The sequence below is a fragment of the Mustela erminea genome, chromosome 19, assembly GCF_009829155.1.
Source record: "Mustela erminea isolate mMusErm1 chromosome 19, mMusErm1.Pri, whole genome shotgun sequence".
Classification (NCBI taxonomy): Eukaryota; Metazoa; Chordata; class Mammalia; order Carnivora; family Mustelidae; genus Mustela; species Mustela erminea.
The window spans coordinates 57,349,774-57,362,684 of record NC_045632.1 but is presented as its reverse complement, the minus strand read 5'-3'; the positions used below and the strand labels follow the sequence as shown (position 1 = coordinate 57,362,684).

At 60.2% G+C, this 12,911-nt stretch overlaps 1 protein-coding gene across 5 annotated transcripts in view; it reads right to left on the bottom strand.

Moving 5' to 3' along the window:
- Positions 1-12,911, bottom strand: part of GSE1 (Gse1 coiled-coil protein) — a 386,663-nt gene that overhangs the window by 187,354 nt on the left and 186,398 nt on the right. The gene's annotated exons all lie outside the window — the stretch shown is intronic.

The window sequence follows — 12,911 nt, the reverse complement described above, 5'->3', positions numbered from 1 at the left end:
AACAAGATCTAGCGTTTGGGGGCGGGGGAAGGCAGTCAGTGGGGTTGCAGCAGAGGTTCCCCCTTGGGGGCAGTGTGGGGCATGGACAGAGCGTTCAGAGTACAGGAGGCATTTAGAAGTGGCCTAAGGAGCTGGGATTTTATTTCAACCTGCATGGGGAGCTAGCTGGTTTTGTCTGAGTGAAATAGGCTCACTGATGTTCTAAATAAGTAAACCTCTGTGGCTGGGAGGAGAAAGGGTTACGGGGTGGCAGGTGGGAGAGGGGGTGGGGGGAATTAGCTCTGAAGTCCAGAGAGGGGGTGATCTACTTCCCACAGGCTGGGGAGCCCCGAGGGCCAGTGCCATCTGGCGTGAGCACATGTGTGTCATGTGTGTGTGGTCTGTGGGTCTACCTGTGCACACGCGTGAGTGTGCACATACAAATGTGGGTCTGAGCCTCTGCAGAGAGCTTACGTGTGCATGGCTGTGCACCCACGCGTGTGTGCCCACGCATGTCTGTGTTGGTGTGCAGAGCAGCGGGCATCTTGTGGACCCAAAGGCTCATCAGAAGCCCCGCCACCCCGACACAGACCCAGAATTACCAAGTGCCTCAGCCTGGCGCATGGGGTGCGTGTGTCCTGTGTGTGTGTACTGGTTGGGGGGATGCTGCTCCCCCTGGCGAGTCCCCCCCCTCCACCTCTCCAGGCCCCACCACCCATCTGTCTTTCCCCTCCTGCCACTGGGCCATTTGAGCCGGGGGTGAGGGGCACTGAGAGAGGCCAGATGGCGGGAGTCTAGGCCTCCTGGTGCCGGGGGGGGGGGGGGGGTGGTGGTGGTCCCCAGGGCAGGCCTCCACCCACAGCCTTGGTGCCTCCAGGCTGTCCTGACCCCTGTCCTCAGGCCCCACCTCACATGGCCCTTTTGCAGCCACCACATAAATCACCGTCCAGGTCAGGACAGGGTGAGAGAGCCGAGGCGGGGAGGCGCGGCCCCTGGGGCCCGCAGAACGGAGTGGCTGCCCGTGACCCCTGACGGCGGAGGCCAGGGGCCTCCAGGGGCCAGCTAGGAGGTCGGCAAGGTACAATGTTGTCTGGGCTTCAGAGGGATCTCGACTGGCCCCACTGCATGGGGAGGGCCTGGGTCAGGGGAACAGGCCGCCATGTGTCCAGGTGGCCCGCGTGGAAGGCAGGCAGGAGACCACACCAGATGGCCCCAAGCCACCGCCGCCCGCACCAGCCAATTCCTGGTCTTCATCTCTGCACAACAACATCCATGCCCACGGACTGGCGTGTGGCTGAGTGACCTCAGCCCTCTGAGTCTTTGGCACCAAGCGTACACGGGTCACCATTCAACAGCAGAGGCTGCAGAGGCGGGAGGGGCGGGGAGGCTATGGAAATGCTCAGTGTCCCATTTGCACGTCTCGCTTCTGAGCTGTGAGGCTTGGGAAGTGACGTGGCTTCTTGGGGCCTCAGTTTACCCATCCATAGAAGGGGATGCTAGCACCCACCTCCTCGCGTCCCATGAACGTGACATGAGGCAGTGCCTGGAACAGGACAGTCCTCGGTCCTCCCCGCCCCCCCCCCCGCCCTGTACCCCTCCCAGATCACCTGCGATTCCTTATCCCCTCAGTTGTGGGGGGCAGGCCCTGGGGCTTCCCACAGGACCAGGCAAGGGCACAAGTCCTTCCTTTTTGCTCTGCCACAGCAGGAGACCACCCCTCACCACTTTGCGCGAGAGGAGCGAGGGTCCAGAAAGAACCCAAACATGAGGCCCCGCGGGGTCCCTCAGGCTGGCTCAAAGCCCCCCCACCCCCGCCCCGTCAGGTGTCTCGATTCATGCATTCATTGCTTCCTCACTCATTCACAAATTCCGCAAGAGTGCCCACTAGGTGTTAGACGCCTTGTAGGGATTACAGAGTGCAAGCGCAGGCCCAGTCTGATGGCCGAGGTGCGGCAGAAAGACCTCCCTCCCGCAAGCCTGGGACAACTTTTGGGGAAGCAGACACTGGGTGGTAATAGGAAAGTAGAGTGATTATTTATTGCGTGCTCACTGCAGTTTTACACCACGACTGACTCCGACCCACACAATCCTACCAGGAGGGGTCGGGGAGGTCCAGAGACTTGCACGAGACCACACAGCTAACGGGCTGGGAGAGGATTCCAACCCAGAGACAGTCCAGCCACTAGACACACATCCTGCTGGCTCTCGGGCAGGCACCCAGCTTCAGCTTCACCCCGCCCAACTCTGTGAGTGTCCCCCGACCCCCCCAAGCCAGAAGGAAGGCGCGCCGAGAGCGCACGGACTTCACAGGTGGGAAAACCGAGGCCCGGAGGGGGCAGGGAGGGGGCAGCGAGCAGTCCCGAGGGACAGGCAGTTCGCAGCTGCCCCAGGATTCCCGCCAGACTCAGGGGCTGCCCTCTTCCGGCCGCCTTCCTGGGTGGAGCCTACCCGGTTGTGCAAACACACGAGCTCCCCCCTCCCGGGGGCGGCGTGGGTGCCGGCTCCCTGGATGCATTATTTCCTCACTTCTCCCTCCGGCACCATACGGCAGCCTCCTGGTCCAGCCAGGAGCCTCGGTCTTGGGAACATCAGGCTTTCTCGAAATAAAAAACGAGGGGAAAAAGCCTTTCCAGGAGGCCAGTTCTCGTATTTACATGTAAAAAGGTCTCCTCTGCGCTCGCTGCCCCTCCCCCACTTCCTCTGGGGGCGGGGGATTGTTTGGAGGGCGTGCAGGGGGCCTCTGTGACCCCAGGCGCCTCCTCCGGGAGCCCGGCGGAGGCGTCCGCCGGGAGGAAGATCAAGATGGCCGGGGAGGGGGAGGGGAGGCGGCGGCTTCCTCGCTCCCCTCCCCCTGGGATTTCGTGGGTGTGGTAACACGTGAGGGCCGGCCGTCTGCGCCCGCGGCCCCCCGCCCCCGCCATCTGCTCCGAGGCCAAAAGTCGCCGGGGAGGAGAGGAGGGGGGGAGGGGAGGCGCTGCCACTGCGGCGCCGACCCCGGCGTTAACTCACCTTCCCCGTCCCCAAGTCTTAAAGCAGATGTCCCCTATTGATGGGCTCCGGGGCCGCCAACCCGGCCCCACCGGCCCGGGCCGCCCGCCGCGGAGGGCGGGGGCGGGGGCTCCGACCCGGGAAGGGCGCGGCGTGGGGTCCCAGCCCGGGAACCGGGGCGCTCGGCCAGCGGGGCTCCCTCCAGGCCGCCGTCCCGCCCCGGGGCGGGGAGGCCGGCGCCCACGAGCCCTCCGGGGCTTGGGCCGCGCCCAGCTGGCCCGGCTGGGGCTGGGAGCTGGAGCTGGAGCTGGCTGCCCGGGACGCCCGGGAGGTCAGAGCCTTCCCGCCCCGCGGCCCGGGCCTGCGCCTTAACCCTGTGGGTGCAGTCTCGTCTCGCCCCTGTCCGAGAGGGGGCTGGGACTCTCCCGGGGCTCCTGCGTGAGGCCCAGCGGCTGCCCCTAGACGACGAATGGCCCCAGTGATGCGGACCGTGACCCCTCCCGCCAGCGCCGGCTTGGACGCTGCCCTCTACAGCCGGCAGGAGCTGGGAACGCCGCAGGGAGAGGCCCGGCTGACCCAATCGCACTGGAGTGTCAATGACAGAGCTGAGGAGCTGACGCACCCGTCAGAACTTGAGGCGGGCATCAGGTTGAGCCAGTTTATCAGCTGTGTGGCCTGGGGAAAGTGTCTTGAGCTCTCTGGGTAGCCTCCCTACCTGCAAAGTCGGGATGAGGGAAACCCTACAGAACCGATCTAGGCTGATACCGTCAAGGGCTGCTTTCTGAAGGTCAGAGCAGGGAGGGGAGGGGAGTTTGAGGGTAGAAAGGACATGGCCAATCCAACAGCCCCCACCAACCCAGAGCTAACCCTGACCCAGGCTCCCTGCCCCTCCTGGCAAGGCTGCAGAGGCTGGGGGAGCCAACAGAGCCTCAATACATTCCCAAAACACATCTTTGAGATTCAGGGACCCGGAGCCCCAGACACTGCCTCTTTTGGGGGCAGCCAGGGGACACCAAGGCCTTGGGCCTGGGAGCCCACAACCTGAGGGTAGAACGTGGCTTGGTCCCACTGGCTGATGGCTGAGCACACACCCATCCGTGACCCCGCTGCCCTCTGCTTCCTGTGTGCGGGAACCGGGCCCCACAGCATGCACTTGACAGTGAGGAGGCTGACCTGATGCATGGCCCCATTGCTCAGAAGAAGAAACCTGGAGGCCCACAGGAAGACACAGAGCCGAGGGGACATGCAGGAGGGAAATTTTAGGGTTCCCCCATTATCAGACCATGCTACACAGTCTGTGTCTCTCCTCTCCCTGAGCTATGCCATCACGCCCAGATTGCCCCCAAGACCTCCTGCAGCGGGAGACACGGGGTTGGGGCCGTGGGAAAGCAAGCAGGCCTCACCCCCTCCTTAGCCCCAGCCCCTCCCCCCAGTGCCCAATCTCAGACTTCCTGTGTGCCAAGCAAGTGCCTGCTGTGGGGTTTTGACAGATCTAGGGCACACACCAGGCACGCACAAGCGCTCCAAGGACCTTCCAGTGCAGCTCGGGGTGGGGGGGGGTGCGGGGCGGGAGCTGGATCTCCAGGGATGACCAGAGGGAGGCCCCAGAGCAGATCCACCCCTGGAGGCTGCTGGGGAGAGCGCACCCCCCACCTGTGGACGTGGCCCAAGATCCCCACCATCCCAAGCCTCCCAGCCAACTGGGGACCCCCTGCCCGACCTGGACAAGGCACAGGCGCTGTGAGTCAGCAGCAGCCATGTCATTTGTGGGGCCCTAGTGCAGAATGAAAAGGCAGGGCCCCTGTTCAAAGAGGACTGAATGTCAGGATGACAAACACCAGGGTATGGACACAAAGCGTGGGGCGTCAGGTGACTGGACAGGTCACACGCCCGTGAAGCTTCTTGCTGTGGGGGTGGGGGGTGGTAAGCAGGGAAGTGCCGTGACTCCATGGGCCCAGGGGCAGAGGGCAGCCAGCACAGCCCCCACACCAGGCTCACGTCCTAGCTCTGGGCCTCATCGCTTCTCATCAGGGAGATGCAGCAGAATTAGGGCTCTTCCTCTCCCAAATAGAACCAGAGGTTTCTTTCCTTCCATTTAGTCACCTAACGGGATCATGACCTGAGCCTAAAGCAGATGCTTAACCCACTGGGCCACCCAGGCGACCCCTAGTCACCTAACCAACATTCATCCATCATCCGTCTCCGCATCCGTCCGTGCATCACCCAAGATCCGCCCGGTACCCACTGATCCGTCCATGCAGCCATCCATCCACTCAGTGTCCGACCGTCCGTCCATCCCCCCACCCATCCACTTGTCGTCCATCTGTCCATCCAACTGCCTGTCCATCCATCCATCCATCCATCCATCATCCATCTATCCACCAATATCCATCCATCCATCCATCCATCCCCCATCTGTCTGTCCATCCATCCACCCACCCAGTTCCATGCAAGTCCCATCCACCCAATATCCATCCATCATCATCATCCATCCACTCAATAGCCATCCCTCCGTCCGTCCGTCCATCCGTGCATCTGTTCATCTATGCCCCCATCTGTCTCTCCACCCACCCATCCAACATCCATCCAATCATCACTCGCCCACCTACCCAAACCTGCATCTGGTCAGAGAGACAGAAATCATGCCAAGCAGAAGAGCCCCAGAGCTTATCATACTCAACGGCATACACTTCACTTCTCTAAGCCTGGCAGAGGGCAAGGCACTGACTCGGGGGTAGGAACAAAAAAGGGACCCCAGGACTGAGGTCAGGCCCACCTGAGCTCAATCAGATCATAGTTCCTGACCCAAGTAACTTAACCCCCGACAGTCTTGTTTTCTTTGTCCCTCGCAATGTGTACGAGCTGCCTCATTCGAGTTTGTGCAGACGAAATGAAAACCAAAATGGCACCCAGAACCGAAGCCTGGGCATGTACTTAACCACGCAGGGCAGACCGCTTGCTCACATCTTTGTAGCGCACGGCCAGTACCAGAATCGGGCAGGCGGGGCCTGAGTCTCCCTGGGCTCTGAGGCCCCCAGAAGCTCCAGCCCCCTTCAATTCTCCCAGAAGAGTCCCGGGAGGGGAGGAATTGATCACTGCCTGGGTCCCGAAGCAGGCCTGAAAAAGCACAAGGTCAACCAGGAGGACCTTCAGGGGCGTCTGGCTGGCTCAGCCAGTCAGCACGTGACTCTCAATCTCAGGGTCATGAGTTCGAACCCCATGATGGGCATGGAGCCAGCTTAAAAAAAAAAAAGACACCCTTCCATGCGGGGAGGGACTGCTCTGAAACTCCAGGCTCAGTCTGCACTTCAGACAGACCCTGCTTCCGTACCGTGTGTCCGGGGCATGCTGCTTAACAGGTCCCAACCTCAGTTTCCCTCTATAGCAGGCCTTCAGAACTCCGGCCACGGACGCGTCCCTTGATGAATAGCCCTGATCATTAGAAACAGACAGAGAAGGGCCCGCGGGGCCAGGGACCTCCACAAAAAGGTGTAATACCAAAGGTGGCGGGCCACACGGCCCCAGGGGTGCCCACTGTGGTCCAACAAGATCCACGACAAAGATCACGTTGTGGACGATGATTACACGGCGGGTCACACGTGGCCTGAAAGGGGTCGCACACACCTGAGAGCGGCGTGGAGCTGCTGGGCTCTGAGCCGTGGGTGTGGGGGGCCCTGGGCAGACGGGCGCCGTTAGGGGTTGCTGCCTGCCTCCCACCTGGTCTCCGCCTGCCTGGGAGGTGAGCGCTGCAGGGAATCCCTGCACAGGAGAGGCTGCACTGCACTCAGGACCTGACTTCCGGCGTTGGGGGACGGGTAGGGCTGTGCGTCGGCCATCCCCCGACCCCGCTCCCTGCCTCCCCTATCTGGGCACGCCCGTGCCGGCCAATGGCAGACGGTTCTGGAAGCACCTGCAATCCATTCTGCGTGCTTAGAACCTAATCTTATGACACTCTAAGGGCTTTATTAATAGCCTATTAGTGGGTAATTCATGCATTTTGATGAGAAATCATCTAGTGGTAGTTTTATGGGGGGAGGGAGGGTTGCGGGGCAAGTAGGGGGCGTGGAGGGGGGGTGGCACCTCCAATTCGCTTCCCAGCACCTGCCCCAGGCGACAGCGACTCCACCGGCTTCCACTGTGGCCGTGTGGTCTGCGGTGCCCCTCCTGACGAGCCCCGCCACTCATTAATCTTCATGAGTTTTCTGCTGAGTGGTCTTCCAGGGTTTTCAAAACCGTTCGCTAATTGCAATTAATCACTTACCGGAAACAGAATGTCAGGAACAATGGGACTGGGAAGGCTGCAGGCTTGATAAAGCTGTCAGGAGAGGGTGCCGTGGGCGGCTGGGGGGCTGGGGGGCTCTCGACACCCTCCGGGATCTGGGCGCGTAGGGTGCCAGGCGACCTGCTCGTGGCCTGGGCTGCTCGTGGTTCTGGTCGGGGCCAGGTGTCAGGGGGGATGCCAGGAGGAAGCCCGCCACACCTGTCCCCGGAGGCCAATTTCCAGTTCCAATTCCCCAAAGGACCAGATCGGGGTCCAGCAGGTGCTTGGATCCGAGAAGCAGGCTCTGCAAACCGGCCTGCAAACGCGGCTGGGGTTTCGTGTGTGCTTTGCCCCGTGGTAACATTACAAATTGTATATTCACGTTAGTTGCCAAACATTTAAAAATCAGATTTGACAGAAAAATCTGGACTTCTGGCTTCTCTTGAAAAAACACCACGATTTTGCCATACGCCACCCTGCAGCCACAGTCAGCCGCGGGCGGGGTCGGGGGGGTGCGGGCCAGTGCTGCATCTTGCCCCTGTCCCCTCCACGTCCGCCCCAGGTGGTTCCTGTGCCTGCATCACTTGGCTGCCCTGTTCCGCTCAGCGCATTACGGCCCCCGGGGGTCCCTGCATTTCTGAGCGAAGCTCACGGGTTTGAACACGCACTGGCAATCGGGAATCCGTCCCTTGGTGCGGGCGGTGGGTTTCAGCCTCAGCTGCACAGGGGAATCTCTTTGGGGCCTTTTAAAAATCCTCATGCCAATGCCCTCGGGGCTTCTGGGCATGTTTTGTTGCGTCAGTCAGTGGACCTCAAGGGGGGACCTCGAGGCAGTGGCGGTGGCAACCCCTGGTAACTTGTGGGAAACGGGCCCTACGGCTGCCCGGCTGAGTTACAGACAGCGGTCCGTGCCTGAAGGCCACCCCAGGGGCGATCTGATGGGTGCTCAAGTTTGAGAGCCGCTGTTCTGGATCTCGCCCTGGGGTGGTCCCGCAGGTGCCCTCATCCAGATTCCTCAAACGTACCCTTCAGAGGAAGGCCCCGCGCCACCGCACCTCCAGGCCCCGAGTGCACCCTGGGCCGATCACACCAGAATCTTCAGGGAGAGGCAGCAGCCGGGTGTCCTGCATTCTGGAAAGCTCCCCAGAGGACTGCTGCCCAGAGCCCAGGCTGAGATCCACTGTGTGGACCACGCTCACCGGCCATGCTCACCCACCTCCTTCCTGGCTGGCCTTCCGGGGATAGCAGAAGTCTACGACGGTAGACTCTGTCATCAAATCACCAGGGCCACAGGCTGCCTCAGCCGCCCTCCCGCCCAAGTCCCTCTGGGAGTCCACTGAGCTTGGTCTTGCCAAGCTGGGTGACCTCAGGCAGGTTGCTTGGCCTCTCTGTGTCTCATCTGTCCTAGACTGAGGCGTGACACCTGATTGCTGGACCAGAGCATTCCAGTTCCAGCTCTGCTGCTGCACATTACTGGGTGGCCCAGGTAGAAACCTTCAGGGGGCAGCCTGCATCCTGGGTGGCCTTGGTCAACTTGCTGACTGGGGAATGTGTGTGTGTCCTTGCTGTTGTGTGTGTACATATGTGTGTGTCTTTCTCCTCTGGCTGCTGATTTCCCAGTTCCACAGCCCTCTATGTGGGCTTCTCCCCTCATCTGAACTGGGATGACGGCCGCACAGGAGCCACTGCCTGTGTTGAGACCTGTACTGGCATCTGCATGGTCTTCCTGCCACGAAGGACCACAAGGGGCTAGATTTTATCCTTCACTGTATGTCTGTGCTACTTGTCTTCTCATCTGCAAAACAGGCCTCCTGCTCTACCAGGCTCTAAAGATTCAGCCAGTGAACACGTACAGCTCTTAGACCAGTACCTCGTGAACACTTAGAAAGTGCTCGATGTTGTCAGGATCCCGCCGCACAGCCGCCACAGAGCTGGGCTCAGGCTGAGCCCCTGATCTAGTCGTGGAGAAGACAGAACAGTAAATGAGATCCGCCAACATTCACTCACCCCACAGCCCATACCGGGCCCCTGCCCTGGCGGGGCTGACAGTCCAGTGGGGAGACAGATGATAAGTAAATACATATATCTGTGCACATGTCTGCTACGATGCAGAGCTCTAGAGAAACACAGAGGAGGTAGGGTCGACAGAGAGCCCAAATGAGGGAGGAGGTCTTGCCAAGGCTGTGCTGTAAAAGGAAGGGAGGCTAGGGATCACGAATGTGAGTGGGAAGGGTGTGCAGGGCAGCAGACGCAGCAAGTGCAAAGGCCCTGTGGCATGTCTGAGGAACAGGAAGGAGGCCACCGTGGCTGGCAGCACAGCAAGGCAGAGAATAGGAGGAGATGAGAACAGGGAGACAATCGGGTTGAGGATGTGGGACAATCACACTAGGCCTAGAAGCTAGTCAGGACCCTGGCTTTGCCACAGTGACATGAGAGCCATGGGAAGGTTCTGGGCAAGGAGGGACAGGTTGTCCCTCATCAGCAGATTCACACTAGTTATATGTAACAAGCTGCCCCCTGTCGGCCCATCGCTACCAGAGCCCCACAGGGATAAATAAGGGTCTCTGTGTCCCCACGTCCCAGCTTCCAGGACAGACAGTTCTGGGCAGTAATCTGGCCCTTTCCTGACCAAGCACTGCCGGTCCATCTGGGGAGTCCTTTGTGCTCTGGGTCACGTACCAGCACATGAGCTGTGCACACACCTGTGTGAGAATGTGATCGTGGGCGTCGGGCACTAAGGGACTTTCTCTGAAGGAGCCCCAGATGCACATTCTGGGCCGGAGTTGCACACTGTGGGAAGGTGTGTGTGTCTGTGGCTGTGTCTCCACATGTATGGCTCTGTGTGTTCTGTTTGCAGGCATATGTTGCAGGGAGGGGGTGCCCACAGGTGTCTACCGCTCCCTTGTGTGCCTTCGGAAGTTAGGCGGCATGTCAGGGGTATGTGTGTCCATGGGTCTTCGTGTGTCTTGTGTGTGAATGTGGGCTCAGGGCTGTGGGTGTGCAAGGTAGGGGCACAGAACCAGCATGGCTGCACCCATTCTTCCTGTGAGGTCCTGGCTCGCAGGCACGGAGGAGATGGCGTAGACCGCCTCCTGGCTCCATTTCCCAGGTGAGCAGACTGAGGGTCCAGGCAGGATTCAAATCAAGATGTGTGGGACACAGCCTATGTCCTGCCCTGCCCAACCCCAACCTCTACTTTAAGCACTTCTCACTAAAAGACGAGGGTCTTTGAGTCACCAGAAGTGGGCCAAGCAGGGTTAATCCAGTACACTTCCAGTGACTACACATGCCTCAGGCCAAGGGAATATTTTCTTGTTGTTCATTCACCCTTCCAACCATCCATCCAATTATCCTTCCAACCATTCATCTATCCGTCCATCTCTCCATCCATCATCCATCTGTCCTTCCACCCACCCATCCGTCATCCATCTGTCCTTCAACCATCTATCCATCATCTATCTGTGTCCATCTGTCCATCCATCTGTCCTTCCAACCATCTATCTACCATCCGCCCAGCCGTCCATCCAGCCATCTGTCCATCCATTACCTGTCCTTCCAACCACCCTTCTGTCCATAATTCATCCATCCATCTGTCCATCCATCCATCCATCTGTTCTCCCAACCATCCATCTGTCCATCTCTTCTTTCAACCATCCACCCAGCTGTCCACCCATCCACCTGTCCATCCATCACCTGTCCTTCCAACCATCCAACCATCTGTCTGTCCATCCATCCACTCATCCTTCCATCTGTCCGTCCATCCATCCCCCCGTCCATCTGTCCTTCCAACCATCCATCCATCATCCATCCACCCATCCACCCGTCCATCTGTCCTTCCAACCATCCATCCATCAGCCATCCACCCATCCATTCGTCCATCTGTCCATCCGTCCTTCCAACCATCCATCCGTCCGTCCATCCATCTCCCACAGATTCTTGGAGAGCGGTAACTGAGTGTTGATTCTAGAGGGGGACTGTCTGAAGTCTGAGTCCTGGCCCTCCCAGCTGTCCTTCCACCTTATCTGAGCAATTACGGGGAGGCAACCTCGTCTCTCCATGCCTCAGTCTCCCTACTGAGCAGAAAGAAGTATCTGTAAGATATTACCCATATTAGCGTGAGGCGGTAGCAGTGTACCGCCTCCTCGCCTCTTGCTATGGAGTCTTGGCCGAGGGAAGCCACGTCACCTCTCAGCCTCAATCTCTCCATCTGTAGTCCAGCAATAAAACTGCTCCGACCCAACAATAAGAGGACAGGGAGTGAAAACCCTGCAGCACTCCCTGCTAAATACTGTGAGTTTAGGACGGTGGGAAGGGCAGGCTGGCCTGGGGAGCCTTGGAGGGCAGAATGGGGAAGCAGTGTCTCCTGGTTGTGTGGTGTGCAGCTCAGCCCCGGGTTTCCAGGCGGACACTGTGTCCCTTTGCCACCAGGAGATCTGCTCCTGAGCTCACCCCGCCAGTTCCGGGAGCCAGCCTGTCTTCTCCCCACACCCCCAGCACCAGCCCAGCAACACGCTTCCTCTGAGGTCTGGCTCCCGGCTCCATGGGTCCCTCCTCTGCCAAGCTGATGGCTTCTATACTTTTATTTTTCAGATTTTATTTATTGGAGAGAGAGGAGAGAGCGAGCGAGCGCACAAGCAGGGGGAGTGGCAGAGGCAGAGAGAGAAGCAGGACTCCCCACCAAGCAGGGAGCCCAAGGAAGAACCTGATCCCGGGGCCCCGGGATTCATGGACCTGAACCCTAGGCAGATGCTTCACTGACTGAGCCAACCCAGGCGCCCCCAAACTAACGGCTTCCAGCAAGCCCAGCCTTCTCCTGGCCCTGGGCGTGTGTCTGTTATGTGTGTGTCCTCCCTTTGCTTTTTCAGTACCCCCCCAACCCTGCACCTGTTCCCCAATGCCCTGCATTAAGTTCTCCCTATTGAAATACCTCACGTGGGTCCCCCTCTCCGGCCCCTGGCTGGGACAGCACAGAGCAGGCAGCTGCTTCAGCAGCTGTTCCTGCGCGGGGGCAGCTGGGGACACGGGCACTGCCAGGCCCCCCGCCCCTGAGCGCCACAAGAGGGCTTGCCCGGAGCGCCGGCCCCGGCCCCCCCAACCCCCGGAGCGGCAGCTCGCCCGGCCCCTGCCCGCCCCGCCATCTTCTGGATGAAAGCCCCACGGCAGCTGCCTGCACGGGAGGCCGAGGCTCTGCCTGCAGCCCGCGGAGGCCCTGACACGTGTTAAAATAAATATTCTGCAAATATGATGTTCCATATGTATGACTTCGTGGGGTGATGATTTTCCTACTGATCGCTGGAAGTGACAGCTGTGCTAGGAACACGGGCTCGGGCGGCCCTCGCCGTGGGCACGTGGCGGGGGGCGAGGGGGTGCGCCATGGCGCGGGAGCATCTGGCGACTCAGGACGCGCGGGGAGCCAGTGCTTGTCAGCGCTCAGGCACGGGCGCATTAGTGATTCCGGGGGACGGATGGAGCAGGTGCTCCCAGGCAGCCTGTTCGTGATAATTACTTTTAGATTGTTTTAAAGTATTTAAGCAAGATCCTGGAGGGGCTGGGAGAGAAGGGAGAAGGATGGGGGCTGGGGGGTGGGGCCCCCCACAAACCCGGAGGCCAGCGCCCCTGGAGTTAGCCGAGGAGGGCGAGGACCAGACTGCCTGACACTGGAGGACCCCCCCTGGCCGGCGGG